Here is a 22166-nt window from a genome sequence, read left to right on the forward strand (position 1 = left end):
AATTACATGGAGGTTCCTTGTTCACAACCTAACCTAGCGAGGATTAGCTACTCACAATTCCGAAATGTATACAAACAGATATGAATAAGAAAACATGAGGAAATGATCACCGGTTGATGATTCCTTTGCTCCCGAATGGATCTGGTTGCTCCGATCCTGCCAAAATTGCATTTTTGCCTTTATAGGCTTATCAAAAGGTCTTTTCCAATGACCTAGGTGCATGTAGGCAAGCGTTTCCTTAATTTTTAGGGGAAGTTAGCTCGTGATGCGAGATGGGCATTGACTTCTCTTTGGTATGACGTTATATTCTCGCGATGCTGGGCTGATAACCCACGATGCGATAGACAATAACAAATACCTTGCTTTTCCATAGTGTCTCGCGATGCGAGGCTCATAGCTGTGATGCGCGATTGACAGTAGCCGTCTCCTTGGTTTCTTCACCCCTTGCTGCATTACTTTTCACTAGAACATCTGTAATGACTATGCCCAAATCATCATCAGTGATAAACTTGTAAAAAACATAACACGATTACAAAGTTGTTTAGTTTGGGAGAATTTTCATGGCTTTAAGGCTTTTTCCCTTATTTTGTTCTTTCATTACTTTTTGAATGATTTCTTTACAAAACTCAACTAAAACATACATAAAATACCTACTTAATCTCTAAAACGACTCTTAAAATTGACTAAAAACCATATATGCTTTTTTGTTATCAAAGGATAGTTTTGAGGACCAAATTTTCTATTTTTTTTTCTGTGACTGAGAATGAGTAATATAAAATTAGTTTATGGATGGTTAGTGGTGTTGGAGGATCAAAGAAAATGTCTGATATGAGGTTTTTGGAATAAAAAAGACAATGTGTAAAAATAAGCGCATGTTGGTGACTAGGATAAGAGAGATATGATAAACTACCATATCATATTTCGAACTATTGTTTGGCAAGTTAACATTATATGAGAGACAAAATATGATAAAGTATCAGGTTATAACTCTTTAGTTTAATTTTAATCTAGATGTGGAGGTTGGATTAGAAATAATAAGATCAAGGTAATTAAAACCAGACCATATCAATCGATTTGATCGGTTTAACGAGAAACCGGACATATATCCAATTAGTTACTAAAAACTAACATGCAAAGAAATTGGTGGAAAAAATGAACCCGACTGTTTGGGGGTATGGAGAGCCAATAGGCTAAACGTCTAGGATCCACTAAGAGAGAGAGAGAGAGAGAGAGAGAGAGAGAGAGAGAGAGAGAGAGAGATACCCCACTCTTACCCAAAACCCTAAAGCATGAATTTATGGTTCTCCTCTCTCTTATATATCCAACGTTTGCTCTATTTTTAGTCAATGTGAGACATTATCACTCACACTTGATTTCCAACAATCTCCCCCTCAAGTGTGACTCACCCACACCACTAGGATGATCCACACTAGGATCCCGCTCCCACTCCCCGCAACAAGCCTAATTAGGCTCTGATACCTGTTTGTTATAACGGGATGCGAGAATAATAACAATAATAGTAAAAGACAGAATGAAAAACAACATATAATTTAACGTGGTATCCAGCAATGTGCTGACTAATCCACGGGGAGAGCCACTGAAAAGAATTCCACTATAATCGATTACAAATACTGAATAGTAGAGGTAATGCCAGCTATAGCAAAACCCGCTAACTATTGGTGCAAGAAATACTAACACACAAGGCTTTTATTTATATGACATAGTCATTGCATATTTTTTTTAATATTCTCTGATGTGTGACATAATTCAAGATATATTTCAACACCGACAATTGAGCCAGTTTTGTTTAAGAAAATCTCAAATCGAAACTAATTAATATTATTATTGTTTTTATATATAAAAATAATTTAAATTACTAGAATAAACATATTTGAAATTCAAAATGATTTTTTCTTTATTAAAATTTAGAAAATGATTAAAACTAATTTACTTTTTTAACAAATTAAATTATTTTTGTCAAAATGGTGGTTTTGTCATTTACATATAATGTATATCATATCATTATTTAAACATACAATAAAGTAATATATTCTCTCATAATTTATTTGGTGCACATGAAACACAGAATATTTTACTCAAAAAAAAAAAAAATGAAACACAGAATATGATAAAACCTTATCATGTCTATATCATATATAATCTTTATCTAACTATGTTATCCTATCAATGTCTATCATCTCCTAACCATTAAAGAATTTAAAGGAATCTTAAAAAAGACATTATGGCATGAAAATTTTCTTGTGGATTTTTAGGGAAATACTTTTTGAGATTTTTTTTGATTGGATTGGCGAGTCTTTATTTTTTAATATTGTATGTTTAGGTAAGTTGAGTCTCGTGGCTCATGAAGATGGACATTAAGACTAAAACAACTAGTAGAGGCACTTAAACGTACTCAACAACGAGGTTTTCATGCTAACAACAAGAATTGAATATTCATCTTTGGAGAATATTAGTCACATCTTTGTTAATTGAGATTACGAGATTCCACTTAAAAGATTTATATTTTAATTATTAAATTCTTTAATCTAATTATCAAGTAATAAAATAATTCTTAATCAAAATTAGAACATTCATTTGTGTGTGACTCTGTATGTTCAATATTAAGTCTCTGATAGACTAATCAAATTAATATATAAATCAAGACAGAGATTTAGTAACACTATTTAATGCCCGAATAATATGAAGTACTACTATTTTACTTTCAAAAACCACTAGAAGAATATAACATTTTTCGTTGGTCTTTGCAACTCTATTTAACTCTATAACATCTATGACTTAAGAAACTCATTTCTCCTTTCATTCAATTTCTCTAGTTAGAGTTTTAATTTTATCATAAAGCTCAAATTTATTACCAAGAGTTACCAAGCTCAAGAGCACTTGTTATCATTTTTCTTAATTATACAAGTATTTAATTGTACTCGATATACTTTCAATGAGCACACTGGAATACAATAAATAACATGTTAATTACTATGAGTCTATGACAATCTCAATTCAAAGAAAATCATTACATCCCTTCTTAATTTTTTTTTCTATTGACAATTTAAGGTAATGTTGACCATTTGAAATTCTATGTTGTGTTAGCGCAATTATCATATCACTGTTTAATAAATAAGATATATTATTAATATATCTGACAAAGATCATTACATATGTAATGATCTATCCGAGTTATTGATGTCCTACTCACAATAATCATATCATCAAGAACAATTTATATTCAAAATAATAAAATACTTGTTTCTCATTATCATAATCTCTATCATGATAACAAGTGTATAATTTTAATCAAAGATGTTATCAAATTAACTATTTCACTAAAGTAAACAAGATAATCTTGACAACAAAAAAACACAAGTAAAAAAGATAACGAAAATTAATACTTTTTTTTTTTTGGTACAAACGAAAATTAATACTTTATTAAATCTAAAAATGATTACACGATCGATTGGATTTGGACATTCCCAACATCTTAAGAGTTCAAATTGAAAACTTTTGATTAAGTTAACAGATATTAATGGCAGTGGCGTATCCAGGACCCAGGGTCAGGGGGTGCAGAAAATTTAACTTCGATTAATATTCATATATTTAAATATATAAATATTAAAATCATAAATTTTAATATAATCAATCAAATTAATCACACGCATATCTTCCAAATGCGATGCCAAACACGATGAGGTTGGACACATTAGAGGTTTTCCATCGGATTTCAAAATGATGTAGAAGATATTATGAACTCACAACAATCAAAGAGTATAAACATATTTAAATTTATTTCCATCACAAAGCTCTAAGGGAACTCGAATCTGAAATATTCAAGTGCAATTCCTGTCTTTTTACCACTAAATCAAACCTTTAGAGTTATTTTTAGTTTTCTCTTTGCTTTAAATGCTCCAAAAACATACTTATATAGGCAAAATAAAACACATTTTTCTTTATCCACACCTCTTAGATACTTGCAAAATAGAACATCTTTTTATGCCAGCCTCTTAGACAAAAGTAACATTTACATGGCCCAGGCCCATAAGAAGATACATATACTTAACCCTGATTATTTTGTTGCTTATCTTTAACATGAGAGTAGCCGTCATTCTCATATTCTACTCTTTCTACTGGATTCAAAAGAAAACCAGCTATGTGCTCTTCTTCCTCCTTCGTACCACATTCTTCTTCACTTCCTTTTCTTCATCTTTTTTTATTTCTTTGTGAGAGGAGAAGTGGATCAGAGGTGCAAAATGAATTTTTCAGGGTGTGCAAGGTGCAAAAGATATAGGATTGTAAGTGTAAATTTTCAAAGTTCAGGGTGTGCAAGTGCACACCCTCAAGAGCATGTAGATCCGCCCCTGATTAATGGCATCTTACTCAAATGTTCCGAAGTCTTCCATTATATTTTAGTGAAGTAACTAAGTTTCTGTTAAAAAGTTTGAATTCATAAGCCTGATTGAAAGTTAGCAAACAATAGAATGAAATACAATGCATTTTTTTTTTACTTGTCATGCTTGGCTTTGTTTTTGTTTCAAGTTAATCCAATTTAATATGTTAGAAATTAATGGAAAAATATAAACTCCCTTCGTCTCAAATTATAATTAAAAAAACTCATTTTCTTTGTCCGAAATTATAAGTAAAAAAGACCAACTTTTATCATATTTAATTGTTATTTTAAAAATTGTCCTCGCGAGCTTAGCTCGGTTGGTTGGGACAGTGCATAAAATATGCAAGGTCCGGGGTTCAAACCCCGGCCACTACCAAAAAAAAATTGTTATTTTAAAAAGAATCATATTTTTAAAGAGGTTTTTTTTTGAAGAAACTAAAATGAAAAAAAATCATATTTTTAAAGAGGTTTTTTTTTTGAAGAAACTAAAATGGATTATATATAAACTGATATCCTTGTATTTTCCGCACAAGAAGTGTAACACCCCGTTCTCCCAACAATTTAATATTAGTTAACTTAATCAGAGTAACCACACAACGGAGTGTCACACTACTAATCAAAAATTCATAAATAGGAAATATCTATTTATTCAAAATCAACGTTTAGAATATCTTAATAAACTGCAGCGGAATAATTCTTTAAAAATATAGTTTCAACCAAATTCAACCTCAATGAAAATCTTGGCACAAAGGCCTCAACATAATTCAACTTTATTTTCAACAACAGTAAGCTCCAATAACAAGTCTTTTCCAAAATATGTGATACATAAAAGAAATGAAGAAGACATTCGCGACGATCCCCATCCTAATATGTATCAGAGCCCTAGACACTTGAGCCAATCAACCTACAAGCCATCATTACCTGCACATTACCCACGGTCGAGGCAACATATACGCAGAAGGGGTGAGAAACTTATCCAATAATAATAATATATAATTCATCGAATTAATGAAAACAACAACATATCACAACATGCATCATTAATAAGGTATATAAATAAATACATAAGCAACAACATAACTATTTTCAGCAACAAGGTACAACAACAACAACAACAACAACATTATCCACAACGACACCGACAACTCGACAATTCGACAACGACAACAACTCGACAATGCTACAACGATAACAACGACTCAACAATGCTACGACAACAACAACTATGCATCATGCAGGTGGTACCAATCTACGCGCGTTGAATGCTAAGCATTCCAGGGCATAAGCCCCCAACAATTTGGATGGTTAAAGCATCCCAGGGCATAAGCCCCCAACAGGTGAATGATAAACATTCCAGGGCATAAGCCCCCAACGGGTGTTAGCCAATATATTTTACTAGCTGTAATAAATATGGTCAAAGTATAGTTGACCTAGATTTAAAGAAGATTCGAACAGAGTGTTGTATTGAAAGCAAATATGGGTTCGAAGATGGTAGAAGACTTCGATAGAGCAGTTTTCGAAGGTGGTTATCAACAGTTATTCTTTAAGTCAGTTTGTATTTTAAGTTTGTTTTCAAATAAGTAAAACTGTCGACTTGTGGCAGTTGTAGTTTGAATTTCAAAGAAGTGTAGTTATTTCTAGACTTAGTATAAATAGTAGTTTTTCATAGGAAAAACGGGTCACAATTCCATCATACAAACTTACACTCAAAGTATCCGTATGGAAGCGAGAAACGAGTCACAAGTTGCAATGTATGAATCTGTGTACCAACTTTTATTTAATCAATACAATTTACCCTTTTTTCTTTAAGTGTTCTTGCACTTTACTTTGTTAAGTTCGATTGAGTTCAAGTGGATTGAATTCGATTGTTTTTATTGTATTTCTTACATTTTCGACACCAAAAACACAGAATTTCTAACAACAAGAACAAACACAATATGTCCTAAGATTTACTGGTTGATCTTGCAAGTTACCATTTGTAAACCAGCGGTTGTTTACGAAAATCCAACGTAAACAAATTGGCACGCCCAGTGGGACCGTTTGTGCTTTTTGTTTATAGTTTTTGTTAGAATTTCTTTTAATTCTGGTTTGTTTTGTTGTGTATGCAATTAAGAAATAAGAAATTGCTTCTTAATATGACACGCGCTAACAACCAAAAGAAAACAAATCCAACATCTTCAAATGAAGATGTGGATCAAGTGACGGTTGAAGATGATGTTCCATCCCCAGGGAATGTTAGAACATCACAGGCTGTTCCAACTAGTAATACAGTCACTCAAACATCGTCTCAGGCCATGCCTTCGATGGCCACAGTAATTTCTCAAGCCATGCCTTCGATGGCTACCCAAACTTCCCATGATTATCCAAATAATACTTCTATTCAAGGAGTTTGGGATCATAGATCAATGCCATATGGTATGCCATCATCATTGATGCAAGGCTTACAAACTAGTGGTAATATGTTTTCAGAGAATTTAAATGTTTCATTACCACAACTTTTTGGTCCTGGGGTATCTACAACATATAGAAGTCCCCAACAAAATTTAACCAACGCTTCTATGGCTGCCATTAGGCAAACTATGGAAGAAACTAATCATGATATGGTTAATATGATGACCCAACAAATTGGTACTGTCATAAATCCTTTAATTCGAGACACCAACACTAGTTATCAACGGTTGTCTGATCAAATGGAAAGAATTGCCAATTTCTTTGGCGCTCCACCAATCCAAAATAACCCATTGCCTCAAAATCGAAATTTGAGGGCAATTGAAATAATTGCTGATGAACCAGTGGTTCGAAATCATGAAAATATTGTCCAACCACAAGTAGTACAACCACAAGTTCAGGCAGAACCTGAAAGGCAACCCATTTTGGTTAACAGAAACCAAGATGCCGATCAAGTGGTTTTACAAGCCCGTCGGAACAATTTCGATGGTCAGAATAATATAGCGGGTATTGTCGAGGCTTTGTTAGCCCAAAATGGTTTTAATATGGGTTTACATGGACCAAATTTTGTGTCTCCTTTGTCTGAGTATGTTTTAGACGCTGAATTGCCTAGAAATTGGAAAATTCCAAAGTTTACCAAATTTGCTGGAGAAACTAATGAATCTACTGTCGAACACATTGCTAGGTTTCTCATGGAAGCAGGAAATATTGCAGAAAATGAAAATTTGAGAATGAAATATTTCCCAAGTTCTTTGACAAAAAATGCTTTTACTTAGTTTACAACTTTACCTCCTCATTCAATTTATAGTTGGAACCAATTAGAAAAAGCCTTTCATGAACAATTTTACATGGGTCAATCTAAGATTAGTTTGAAAGAATTGGCCAGTGTTCGACGTAAAAGTCATGAGTCAATCGATGATTATCTCAATAGGTTTCGTCTCCTTAAGGCTAGATGTTTTACTTCTGTTCCAGAATATGAATTGGTCGAAATGGCTGCTGGTGGCCTCGATTATTCTGTTCGAAAGAAATTAGATACCCAGTACTTAAGAGACATGGCCCAATTGGCAGACAGAGTTCGACAAGTTGAAAGACTTAAAGCTGAAAAAGTTAGAACTCATAACAAATTTCCTAAAAAGGAAAAAATTGCCTATATAGAAACAGGAGATAGTGAACCTGAATTCGATTGGGGTTTAGATATCGTTGAAGACAATGATATAAACCTAGCAGAATTAAAAGATGGACCTCCATATGCTTGTAAAATGTTGAGGCCATCCAATGGAAAAAATCCTGAAGATCCCAAGAGTGACAAATATCCTTCTAAAACTTATACTTTTGATATTACTAAAAGTGAAGAAATTTTTGATCTTTTAGTTAATGATGGCATAATATTAGTGCCACCTAATATGAAGTTACCTCCTTTGGAACAAAGGAAGAAAAGAGGATTTTGTAAATTCCATGGTTTTTTAGGTCATAACTTATCTCGATGTACTCGTTTCAGGGATTCTGTACAAAAAGCTCTTGATGAAGGGAGGCTGAAATTTGGAGAGAAACCAAAACAGCAAGTGGATGGAGATCCTATGAAAAAGGCAGAGTCCATGTTTGCTGATGTGTCTGCCAATGTGGCAGAATCCATGTTTGCTGGTATTTCTATCAATATGGTGGAAATTTCAGATAATATTGATGCAGAAATGGTTACTGAGGACCATCAAATTGAAGAGCCAGTGGTTACTGAAGATCAATTGGCCAAGGAAATGGAGAAAGCATATCCAAAGGCTGAAGAAGATTTGGTTGATTTCTTAAACCGATGTAAAATATCTAACACCAATGCTATGCTTTGTCCTCGATGCAGTGCAGTGTTCGATAAAGAAGCTGCGAAATCTGTTGAAGGATATCAACCTCAAACAAAACGTAAAGGAGGGTGGTTCGAGAACCGTTCTAAATTTGGCTTTAACAAAAGAGGTGTTCCTTACAAGATGAAAACTTCAGAGAAGTATCAAGTGAAGAATCATAAGAAGACTTTCATTCCTTCATCGAAGTCTCCTATTGATACTTGGGTTTTCTCTGGGGGCAAGAAAACTGGTCATTCTGCGCCTCCAGCACCACCAACAAAATGGGTAAAAAGAGCTGTCAAAGTTCCAGACCAACCAGAGAGTTCTAATCCTAACAAGTATGCTTACAAAAATAACTATAAAGGTAAGAATCCTATGACTAGAACTCAATGGCGCCGTTTTCAACGCCAGAAAAAGGAAGGAGTTTTGAAAGATGTCACTAATGATGACAAAAGTAAGGGAAAACAACCAATAGTTTTCGAAATGGTTAAAAAACCAGCTACTGAAAGAATTTTCCCTCCATTATCTTCTGCTTTAAACATCTCCAAAGGGGATGATGATATTCTAACTTCTACTTTTTCAGATTCTGAACCAAGTCTTGACATTATATGTGTGGTTTCTGTACTACCAATTGAATATGCATATGATGTATCTTCGAAGGCCAATCATGATGATGAATGTGATTTCACTGAGGAAATGGCTCGTCATAGGCCTCTGTGTTATTATGTTATGAACAATGGCTGCATCGAAGATCAACATGCAGTGTTCGAGAAACCTGATGATAACATGAAGCTTCATTTAAAGCCTTTGTTTATTCAAGCTAAATTAAATGGTGTTGGAATTAACAAAGTATTAGTAGATGGTGGTGCTACTGTTAATCTCCTACCACAATCTTTTCTAAGAAAACTTGGTATTTCTGAATGTGATTTGAAACCACATAATGTAGTGCTCACTAATTATGAGGGATCTACTGGACAATCTCTTGGTGCTATCGAACTAGAATTGGTAGTAGGAAGCATAACTAGAGCAACTGTGTTTTTGGTAGTTCCTTCTAAAGCCAATTTCAATGCATTATTAGGAAGGGAATGGATCCATGCTGTAGGTGCAGTTCCTTCTACAATGCATCAAAGGATTGTGATTTGGAGGAAAGATGGTTTGGTAGAGAATATTGAGGCTGATCAGAGTTATTATTTCAAAGCTGAAGTTGATAATCAAGATATCAACAAAAAGAACTTTGACAAACAGCTTCAATTTATTGCACCATTCATGGAAAATGATGCATCAAGTTCTATGACTAAAGAAGAGAAATTCTTTGTAAAACTTGCACCAGAATGGGGTTTTCGTTGGAAAACTGCATTTGACGATGACTTCGTAGTGGTGAACAATGAAGATTGCCATGAGAAGATGCCTGTAAAGGAAACAGATTTGCTGAAGACAAGAAGTACTTCGTACAAGAGGGTTACTGATGACCAAGGATATTCAGCAAATAGAATCTCACCAACTGGGTGGGATATCAATAATTGATCAATGGTTGAGCCCAGCATATGGGAAAAGATTACGGCTTATGTAGCCGAGAAAAACTTCGATTTGGCTGAAACAGCCAAAAAAGAAGAGGTCTTCGATACTTCAGTAGAAAATAATTCTGATGACCTCATTGATGATAAAAAATTAGACTGTATTTACGATGATGAACCTTTGGGTTTTGAAGAAGATCCAATGGGATCTACAATAAAAATGAAGGCCCAAGATCCTCTTGAAGAAGTGGATATAGGAGATGGTTCTGTAAAAAGACCAACATACATAAGTTCAAAGATTCCTAAGAGCTTCAAAGATCGAATTGTGGCGCTTTTGAAAAATTACAAGGATTGCTTTGCTTGGGATTATCATGAAATGCCTGGTTTGAGTAGAAAGGTAGTAGAGTTGCAATTGCCAATCAGGACAGACAAGAAACCAGTGAAGCAAATTCCAAGAAGGTTTGCACCAGAGATTCTACCAAAAATAAAAGAAGAGATAGAAAGACTCCTCAAATGTGGCTTCATCAGACCTGCAAGGTATGTTGATTGGTTAGCTAATGTAGTTCCTGTTAAAAAGAAAAATGGAAGTATAAGAGTTTGTATTGATTTTAGAGATTTAAATCTCGCCACTCCTAAAGATGAATATCCTATGCCAGTAGCAGAAATGTTGGTAGATTCTGCAGCAGGTTTCGAATATTTGAGTATGCTTGATGGTTATTCAGGTTATAATCAAATATTTATTGCTGAAGAAGATGTTTCTAAAACAGCATTTCGATGCCCAGGGGCATTAGGATGTTATGAGTGGATAGTAATGCCATTTGGTCTTAAAAATGCTGGTGCTATATATCAAAGAGCAATGAATTCAATGTTTCATGATTTTATTGAAGATTTTATGCAAATTTACATTGATGATATTGTTGTGAAATCATCTTCTGAAAACAAACACTTAGAACATTTACGTTTATCATTCGAAAGGATGAGACAATATGGATTAAAAATGAATCCATTAAAATGTGCATTTGGTGTTTGTGCAGGTGATTTTTTAGGGTTTGTTGTCCATAAAAAGGGCATCGAAATCAATCAAAATAAGACTAAAGCTATAATGGAGGCTAAAGCACCCTCTACCAAAAAAGAGTTGCAGTCTTTATTAGGCAAAATAAATTTCCTCAGAAGATTTATCTCTAATCTAAGTGGCAGAGCACAAGCATTCTCGTCATTACTTCGATTAAAGAAAGAGGAAATTTTCAGATGGGAGCCTGAACACCAAAAGGCATTTGAAGACATAAAGTCATATTTATCTAATCCTCCCATTCTTTCACCTTTGTTGAAAGACAAAAAGATGAAGTTATATATAGCATCATCTGAAAGAACTATAGGGAGTATGTTAGCACAAGAGGATGAAAATGGTGTAGAAAGAGCCATTTATTATCTTAGTAGAGTTTTAAGTGATGTTGAAACAAGATATCATCCTAGTGAAAAATTATGTCTTTGTTTATATTTCTCATGTATGAAACTTAAGCATTATATAAAGCCTTTTGATGTTTATGTTTATTCCCATTTCGACATTATTAAGCACATGTTATCTAAACCTATTCTGCATAGTAGAGTTGGTAAATGGGCTTTGGCACTCACAGAATATTCTTTAACTTATCAATCTTTGAAAACTGTGAAAGGCCAAATAGTGGCTGATTTTATTGCTGATCATTCCATTGAAGAACCTGTGACTGGGGGCATCGAAACATTTCCATGGACATTATATTTCGACGGGTCTAGTCATAAAAATGGTTCTGGAATAGGTATAGTTATTGTTTCACCAACAAATGAGGTAACCAAATATAAATTTCGAATTAGCCAATATTGTTCGAATAATGAGGCAGAATATGAAGCCTTAATAAATGGTTTAGAGATTTTGCTCGAACTGGGGGCAAAATGTTTAATTATTAGAGGTGATTCTGAATTAGTAATAAAGCAAATAACAAAAGAATATAAATGCCTCAAAGAAACTTTGATAATGTATTACACTATAGTTAATGCATTACTTAAACATTTTGTTCAAATTGAAGTTCAACATGTTCCTAGAGCAGAAAATCAAGAAGCTAATGATTTAGCTCAATTAGCTTCTGGGTACAAACTTTCGAAGGAACAAGAGCAAGAGGTTATTGAAATTAAAACAAAGCGTAATTCGATAGACATTGTGTCTAACAAATTGTTAAGACCAAAACTTGGGGGCATGGAAGCATCTCAAGGATACCTTCAGAGTGCAAAATTTTCTGAAATTTTGGTCATTAACAATTTGGATGATGATGATTGGCGAAAACCCATAGTCAATTTTTTGGAAGATCCAGATGGCACAACTTGTAGAAAAGTCAAATATAGAGCCTTGAGTTATGTGATAATAGGCAATGAATTATTTAAAAAGACTCCAGAAGGAGTTTTACTTAAATGCCTTAGTGAAGCAGAAGCATATTTGGCTGTATCGAATACTCATAGTGGTGCTTGTGGTACACATCAAGCAGGCCATAAAATAAAATGGCCTTTGTTTCGACAAGGTGTTTATTGGCCAACCATGTTAAAAGATTGCATAAATTTTGCTAAAGGTTGTAAAGAATGTCAAGAACATGCTGGAATTCAAAAAGTACCAGCTAGTGAATTACATTCAATAGTGAAGCCTTGGCCATTCAGAGGATGGGCTTTAGATGTAATTGGGGAAATCAAACCTAAGTCATCCAAAGGCTACAAATATATTCTGGTTGGAATAGATTATTTCACTAAATGGATAGAAGCTGTTCCACTAAAAGATGTTACTCAAGATGAAGTTATAAACTTCATTCAAAAATTTATTATTTATAGATTTGGCATACCAGAAACTATTACTACAGATCAAGGATCTGTATTTACTGGTCGAAAGATGGTAAAATTTGCTGAAGAAATAGGTTATAAATTGTTGACTTCAACACCATATTATGCTCAGGCAAATGGTCAGGTAGAAGCAGCAAATAAGAATTTGATTACTATAATCAAAAGAAAAGCTAGCCAAAAGAAAAAACCCAAAGAATGGCATGAGTTTCTTTATGAAGCTTTATGGGCAGTTCGAACTTCTCCTAAAGAATCTATAAATACTACTCCTTTTCGATTAACATTTGGCCATGATGCTGTATTGCCAACAGAAATCTTACTTCAATCTACTCGAATTCAAAGACAAATCGAAATTCCAACAAATCAATATTTGGATATGATGTTGGATGAATTAGTAGATATTGATGAAGAAAGATTAATGGCTTTAGAAGTGCTTACAAAGCAAAAAGAAAGAATAGCAAAAGCCTATAACAAAAGAGTTAAATCGAAATTATTCCTGCAAGGGGACTTAGTTTGGAAAGTTATCTTGCCGATGGATAAAAAGGATCGATGTTTAGGAAAATGGTCTCCTAGTTGGGAAGGACCATGGAAAATTCTAAGAGTTTTTTCGAATAATGCGTATGAGATCGAAGAACTACAAGAAGATCAGAGAATTATACGCATAAACGGTAAATATTTGAAAAAATATAAACCGATGTTACAAGAAATTAAAATTACACAAGAGTAATTTGATTCGAAATAAAAACTTGGCATTAATTTAAAAATGCCAACTGATGGGCAGGTTACATCGAAATGCTTAAAATGGAAAAACCATTACAAAAGAAAACACAAAGTACTTAAAGATTAAAAAGCATTTAAAGATGGTTTTCACCATTCAGTTACAATCCCAAAACGATCGAGAAACCAGCGAATTTCTATATCGAGACGACACCTGAAGCAAGCATTGACCAAGTAGTATTCATGATCTGGCCCAGGTAGAAGTGCATACCAGCCTCCAATTCTCCCATCTCCTGCACAGTTGTGGTAGTTGTTGCAAAAACGACGCCTAGTAAGCCAAATAGGCATGGGCCTATTCCACCAAGGACAGCGAAATCGATAAGTTGAAGTTCCTCCCAAAATGTCGCTTCGAAATTCTGCCAATCGATGTGTCCATGCAAGATCTTCGAAGTCTTCGAGGATGTTTTCTGGCATAGGCATGGAGAGCGCATTGATGAGAAGACGGTAGTACTTTGCACTCAGAGAGCCAGTGGCGTTGATAGCAGTAGTAAGGAGACGTTTCATTTCTTCAATGTTTGGATTAGCATCCAACATGTGTTGAGTGCTTCGAAGAATACAGAACATGGCGTTGCCATGATTCCATAGTCTAAGTTTAAAAGCAAACTTAGAATGAGCCACCATAGCATTGTTGTACCATTCATTGGGGTCGTAGAGAAAGTAGAGGACATCATTTCCAAAAGCCTTAGAAACTTCAGAATCCTCACTGACACGCCAATGCCTGCTATTGGTATGGCGAAAGGCGAAAAGATCTTTCCTGCTTTGAGCAGCAATCTTTGCAGCAATCTTGACTAAAAGATCATCACTCAGATTATCAATGGTGGTCATGATGATTTAAGAAAGAAAAAGCTTTGAGTAAGAAGGATTTTTCAGACGAAGACGAAACAAAGAAAAGAGTGATTTTTATAAAAAAGGAAAATCATATTTATAGTGGAAGGAAGTTGAAAGAAGTGGCTCAATCAGACGGTTCTTCTTACTTTGAAGATGATGACACGTGGGAACAGTTATTCCAATGGCCAATGGTTACTTAACTTTGTAACCTGAGGGAAGTTTTAAAGGTTTTCTTTTAAAAAGGATTTATCTGTGTTAAAAGGTCATTTATTGGTTTTATTTCTTTTCAACTTCCTAGACAAGTTTAACTTGTTGGGTTAAACAAAAAAGTTACTTTTTTGTTTCCTCATCATTAAAATGTCTTGGAAATTGTGCCAATCTTGTTTGGATTTAAATAAAATTTGAATTCGATATAAGAGAATAAGAAAGGAATTTCGATGATTGAAAAGAAATTGTCGTTCAAAATAGAAAATGGTCCACAGATTGTTATAAAGACATTACAGACCAAGATATTCGATAAGGCCGAAATAAAATAAAAGTCTTAGAGAATAAAATAGAAACAGAACTAAATCTCAAATGATGAGATGAGTTTCCCGATTTGGCTTTTGTATTCAGCCAGTTGAGTATCGAGAGCATGGTTGTCACTTGCAAGTTGAGCAATGGTAGACTCTAGTTCCTTGGAGAGCTTGAATTTGTTAACAGCTTCATTGGCTTCTTGATTTCTGGCTTCATCCTTAGCCAAAATTTCAGCTTTCTGAGCTTCCAACTCTTTAATCTTGGCATCGATGTCAACCACTTGCTGCTTTGCATTGTTTCTCTCTTGCTGAAGAGTTTCAAATTTCTCTTGGAAAGATGACAGTTCGATCACAATTTGATCATGATGCGCTTTCTTCTCTTCCATTTGAGCTTGATCAATTTTTCTCTTCTGGAAGTTTTGATTAGCACTCTCCAACATTGGTTCAAGATAATTAAACAGGTTTCGAAATTTCCAACCAGTTGGGAGAGCACCAAGCTTTTCGAATAAACTCCTGATTTCAGCAAGAGCTCCAGCATCCTTTTCAATCAACTCTAGCAAGTCGGCTTCGATGATCCTCTTTTGAAATTCTGCTAGCAGGTTGTTCTTTGAAGTCTCAGAGGGATTTCCCTTGGATGAATCATAAGTTTGGCCAGTACTAGTTGAGAAAAGAGTATTACTCTTAGCTATCAAAGCAAAAGCATTGAAAGGATCATCTTTGGCCAATCGATCGATTTCTTCCAGATCGATCATAGGAGTATCTTGTTGAGCAATCATCTCTGCATCACCAGGAGCATTTTGTCGAGTAGTTATTTTTGTATCTTCAGTAGCAAAGTTTGATACATTATCTCCAAGGGTGGGTGCAGAATGAGATTGGTCATTGTTGAGTGATTCATCATTTACCAAGTCATCAGTGGGTGTTTCTGTTTGTTGTTGTTGAGGAAGATCCACTTTAAGACCTTCTGGACTGCTAGCATCATCATGCTCATCTTCTTTGTCTTCAGCAATTGGTGAAGTGGTCTTCGAAGAAGGAAGAACTTGCCCATGTTGTGATGGATTAGTTTGTTCTTGTTCGATACCCTAAAAAGAATAAGATAAATGCTTAAAACAAGACATTTAGAAATATTTCGTATAAAATATGGTTTCGATAAAATACCTTCGAACCATTATCACCAACATGTGAATGAGCACTAGACTGAGAAGTCTTTCGAAGACGTTTGAATGGTTTAGATGGTGAGATGGGGGGAGAACCTTCAGAAGCTTCCACTTCGACTTCCTTTTGTTGGACAAGTGATATTTGTTCCTGTTTTCTTTTCCTTCTTCCTTCAGTATTGACTTTGGGAAGTGTTACTTTGGAAGCTTCGATCTGTTCTTTAGTTATCTCCACCTCGCTATCATCATCAGAGAGATCGACAGTTGCTTGTTCTTTCTTGTTCTTCGATCTAGAAGGTCCTTTTGATGAAGTTGTTTTCACTTTGGGTTCCTTTGATTTAGGAGGTTCCTTCGATGCAGCCTCAGATTTCTTCGATTCAACTTCTTTAGTTTGGGAAGCTTTCTTTTTCTTCTTGTCAGACTTGCTTTTCGAAGTGTTCTGGGTGCTGGCATCATCGAGCTTTGCTTCTCCTGGAGTTAAAGGCAAAGCTGAAATATGTGATTATACAGATAAGTACTATTTCTTCTAAAAATAGTATTAATATATTTTAGTAAAAGAAAAAATCATACCCATGATACTGGGAGTTTCGATTCGAACTTGGGATAATTCATAGCCAAGTTCACCATTATATTGGTATAAATTGCATTTAGCATAGGTTACTAAATTATTCTGTGGGAATTTGAAATTATAAAGTAACCATTTTGGGTATGGTGGCCTAAAGGCCAAAGCAAGATTACAAGATGGAAGTCTTGCTAGTCTCATTTTCTTTTCTAAAACATAAAGATATTTATTGGGTGTTCCAGGGGGAAAAATTGTTTCTGGAATTTTTTCTCGAACTTTATCTCTCAAAGTTTGAGCAGCATAATATACTGTCCTCTTTGGATGTAAAGGGTCATATGCTGTTTGATAATATCTTTGAAATTGCTGAATTTCTTTAATGTGCGTACCTCTAGTCTTCTTGTCTTTGTTCTGCAAAGTGTGAAAAGTACTGGTCAGTTGAGGCAGCAATTCATCAGGATTCCCTCGATTGGATTGGCGTGTGTAATAATTTCGCCACCATCGAAAGAATGCTTCAGAGCATGCAAATGATGTTGAGAAATATGTAGGCTCGAACACAGTTGTTCTCCTGGCTTGAATTATGGATTTCCACACAGGTTCGATCAGAGGAATTTTCCATTCACTTATACTTTTGAACAAAGAGCTGGGTTTCGATTGAACCATACCAAACTGTCTAGCTACATGGTTAGGTTGATAACCATATACTCCATAAGGGCTACCAGGTGTAAGTCTGCTAGATAGATAGGTAGGGGTCAAATAAGCTTTCCATATAGCATTGATTTCTGTTTTGTTGGCTGTTTTCGAAGTAGTGGGAAAGTCCTCTTTGAACCAGTTAGGTCCATATTTCCTAGTGGTAAATGGTGCCATCATAGGGGTGAAAATGGGACAATCAAGCAGGGTTTCATAAGCATTCTCAAAAAGTTGTTGTGATGACTTGTTCCCATCGGGGTGAAACATAGCTAAGCCTATACCTTCAGTGGTCTTTTCTGAGTATGCTGATGTGTAAGAGGAAGGTAGGATCGAAGCAAGTTTTGATCCAAAAATGGCTAAAAGCCATAGTTGGAACAACCATATGGGTCCTGATACAACTAAATTCCCACCAGTTTGGGGATAATCTCTAAGATTATTAGTTGTATGGTTAAGGGTTTCATATAAAGAACCTAGAATCAGTTTGCTTAAACAGATATCTGTTCCTTCATGTAACTGACTAGCTAGACACATGAATTTCTTAGGGACTTGTACTGACCTTGAGCAAAAAACATGCATAGATAACCAGTAGGTCAAGAAAGCTACATGTTCATCTGCAGATACTTCAGCACATTTGGTATCATGGTTGTTAGCTATAAACAAACCATAGGCAGGGCTATCGAAATTTACTGAGTATTGAGAGGTGGTAACATCTGGATTAAAGGTGTATCCAGTTGGTTTTAAGCTAGTAAGGCCAGCCACATCTAAAAGGGTAGGAGTGAGCATTCCACATTTCAAGTGAAGGCTGTTGTTCGATGGGTTCCAAAAATGTAAAGCAGCAAATATCAATTCATTATGGTATTTTGGACCATATCGAGATATTTGGATGAGATCAAAAATCCCTTTCTCCTTCCAGAATTGTCCCTTTTGTTTTTGAACTTTGTCTAACCAAGCAATGTATTCTGGATAAGTTTTTGGTTCAGTCCTAATTTTGGATTTTACAAAACTTAGGTCAAAAGGACCTTTTGTGAAAATTAAAGGAGGTTGAGTTTCAATACATGGGAAAAGAGAGTTAATCTCTGGAGTTTCAGGTTCTAGAGAAATGGGGCCTAAGAATGCATGTGGAGTATCAGTACAAGGGATGATTACCTGGGTTTTCCAGATAGCTTTTTCAGCTTCATTGATCTCTGGTTCGTTCATAAAAGCAGGAGCAGCACTGGCGATTTCTTTAGTAAAATCAATGGGTTCTTCGCGATTCACATGAGAAGTTCCTGCTGCGTTCGTCATTGTTTAAGTGTTTTTGTGAGAGGTTGATGAATAGTGAAGATTTCGTGTTTAAAGATAGGAGTTGCAGAAAATTCAAAGTTTTTTCTTCGAGAGAATTTTTGGCGGAGAAGAGGAACAGTGAAAGTGAAAATGAAATGGTGAAAAGTGAGAAGAGTAAAGGTGAGTTTGTTTCTATATAGACCTTTGATCATGACACATGTCAAGATCTTATTTTGACAGTTTTACCATTAAAGTGTTGTCTTTTCCAATGTTAGAGAACGTGGCCCACTAACTAAGATTGTGGGGTCAGTATTTAAAGGAAATTTGAATTAATTTTTGAATTAAATACTGACATCATTCATTTCGATGGAGAATGTTAGTTATTTTTTCAAAAACGTCTTTTTCTTCTTTGGTGAAATCGAAAATGGCGTTTCTGGGGGGCAATTTGTTAGCCAATATATTTTACTAGCTGTAATAAATATGGTCAAAGTATAGTTGACCTAGATTTAAAGAAGATTCGAACAGAGTGTTGTATTGAAAGCAAATATGGGTTCGAAGATGGTAGAAGACTTCGATAGAGCAGTTTTCGAAGGTGGTTATCAACAGTTATTCTTTAAGTCAGTTTGTATTTTAAGTTTGTTTTCAAATAAGTAAAACTGTCGACTTGTGGCAGTTGTAGTTTGAATTTCAAAGAAGTGTAGTTATTTCTAGACTTAGTATAAATAGTAGTTTTTCATAGGAAAAACGGGTCACAATTCCATCATACAAACTTACACTCAAAGTATCCGTATGGAAGTGAGAAACGAGTCACAAGTTGCAATGTATGAATCTGTGTACCAACTTTTATTTAATCAATACAATTTACCCTTTTTTCTTTAAGTGTTCTTGCACTTTACTTTGTTAAGTTCGATTGAGTTCAAGTGGATTGAATTCGATTGTTTTTATTGTATTTCTTACATTTTCGACACCAAAAACACAGAATTTCTAACAACAAGAACAAACACAATATGTCCTAAGATTTACTGGTTGATCTTGCAAGTTACCATTTGTAAACCAGCGGTTGTTTACGAAAATCCAACGTAAACAACGGGTTGAATGATGAACATTCCAGGGCATAAGCCCCCAACAGATGTGAGTATGCAAATGGACTCAACTTGTGTATATCAACATACAACTTCAACAGCGACTACAACAACAACATATGTGCCTAAAACAATTATGAGACACTCCCCAACTTCGACATCGGATGATACAACGACATCAACAACGGAAATCAACGACATAGCATATATATAAATCAATTACATTCATCTCAAAGTCTAAAACATCCCCCAAAAGCAATTAAGTTTTGATCAATAGAACATAAGTCAAATATCCGTAAAACACCTCAACTAAATCCCTAACACTTAAGTTTGAAGTTGGGAAACCAACCATAAGTTTTTGGACTAACTTGGGATTAGTTATTCTAAGCTTTCTTAAAATTTTCTAAAGACCCACCTGGACTATTTTTATCATAACTCAAAATCTACAAATCTTTTCCACTCCAAACCAGGGCCATTTTAAAGCTAACTTAATTATTTACAACTTTCATGTTTACATCGAAAGCTAATTCAAAACAGAAACGGGCGAAAACGTGAGTGTTTTCCAGTTTTGACTGACAGGAAATCGGGGCCCGATTTCGGCAGTTCGGGGCCCGATTTTTGTCGAACCAAAGCTGAAAAATCAGCTCAGAATTCGGGGCCCGATTTCGGCAGTTCGGGGCCCGATTTTGGACATTCACAGCTTACGGGAAGGACCAGTTTTCACTCCAAAAACCCAATTTCTGATCCCCCAATCACCCAAAATGAATTAGAACAATGTTTACAGGTTCTATATACAACATAACAACCAAAACCACATAGAAACATGCATCAAACAACACAATTCATCATATTTTCCTCAATTAACCTAAAACTTCTAAACCTAAAACCAAGAACACAACAATTCATCAAATTTCAGAATTATACATATTATTAGTGAAAGGAATCCCACCCTTACCTTATCTCAGCAAATTCTACAGCAAAAATTGGTTGGATCCTCTCTTCCTAGCTCTTCTCCTAGCTTTCTCTTCCTTCTCTCCAAAACCAGTTTTTCTAGAGTTTTCACGTGAAAATGTTTTTGTTTCTGACTTTCTGTTTTTTACTGTAAACTAAAACCTCTCTTTTCTCTTAACTCCCTTAATTTCTATTAATTCCTCATTATTCCCCTTAAACCAAAATAAACACTATTTCTATATTATTTCTATTTCTATTTCTCTTACTATCTTATCAAATAATAAAACAATATTCATTCAAATAAAACACAACTCCATAAATCATATAATAAAATAGCATCACAACATATATCACATAAAAATCATATAAAATATATATTTCACATAAAATCATATATATAACAAATAAAGTCATATAAAAATATTCACACATCTACTAAAAATAATAGAATTAAAAATGGGGCGTTACAAGAAGTGCCGAAAACCTGAAAGAAAAGATTCACATTACATCAGTCATAACAGAAAAGAAAAAGAAAGAGGGTATAACAACCTCAATACAAATTGATTCCCAAACAAGCTAACGGGTTAAGCCACCACAAGTGATAGTTAAAAACAAAATTAATTCTCTTTGCTTTCAACCACCAATAGATTGTAGCTTAATTTTGTCTAGAAGATGTTGTATCGATTCTTCTTTTTCATGAAAGACCCAAACATTTCTTTCACACCAAATCACCCACACCGTTATTAACCAAATGAGTTGAAAAGTAGCACGAATGTTTTTTGAAAACCCGCCTAGATATTCAAATTGATAAAAGTGATCTACAACATGCGCAAGTTGTACTGTACTGAACCCAAGCCAATTAGAGATACCGAGCCAGATTTTCTAGGAAAATTCACGAGAGAAAAAGATGATTAATATCCTCTATTAAACCACAACCTCCCATACATAATTGGGCATTTGGATGAAGAATGTGCCTCCTGATTAAATTATCTGTTGTTGGTAGACGATTGCGAAACATACGCCAGACAAAGAGATTAACCTTCAGAGGGACCTCCTTATTCTAAATTGCATTGGAATGATCAACTGCCATATTGTTGACCAATGATAACATATAATTATAAGCACTAGTAACATTGCAGTTGCTCAAAGCATGTATATGCCAAAACCACCTAACATGGATGTTAGGCTGCAAAATAATATTAGATAAAATCTTACAACATTCCCTAACTTGTTATTCCTCTCAAGCAAATAACCGACACTGCCACTTCCAGGCTTCACCACCCTCCCCCCACCCAAGCGAGTACATT

At 34.7% G+C, this 22166-nt stretch overlaps 1 long non-coding RNA gene across 1 annotated transcript; it reads right to left on the bottom strand.

Moving 5' to 3' along the window:
* Window positions 1–5106: 5106 nt before the first annotated feature.
* On the bottom strand, window positions 5107–21000 carry LOC146900106 (uncharacterized). The gene is made up of 2 exons (XR_015023027.1): window positions 20864–21000; window positions 5107–5317 (listed from the first exon to the last, which is right to left on the bottom strand). It is a non-coding gene; the product is annotated as an uncharacterized LOC146900106 (long non-coding RNA).
* Between the last annotated feature and the right edge of the window lie 1166 nt (window positions 21001–22166).

The sequence above is a fragment of the Medicago sativa genome, chromosome 8 (assembly GCF_051527215.1).
Source record: "Medicago sativa cultivar Bolivia chromosome 8, Bolivia_mono, whole genome shotgun sequence".
NCBI classification, from domain to species: Eukaryota; Viridiplantae; Streptophyta; class Magnoliopsida; order Fabales; family Fabaceae; genus Medicago; species Medicago sativa.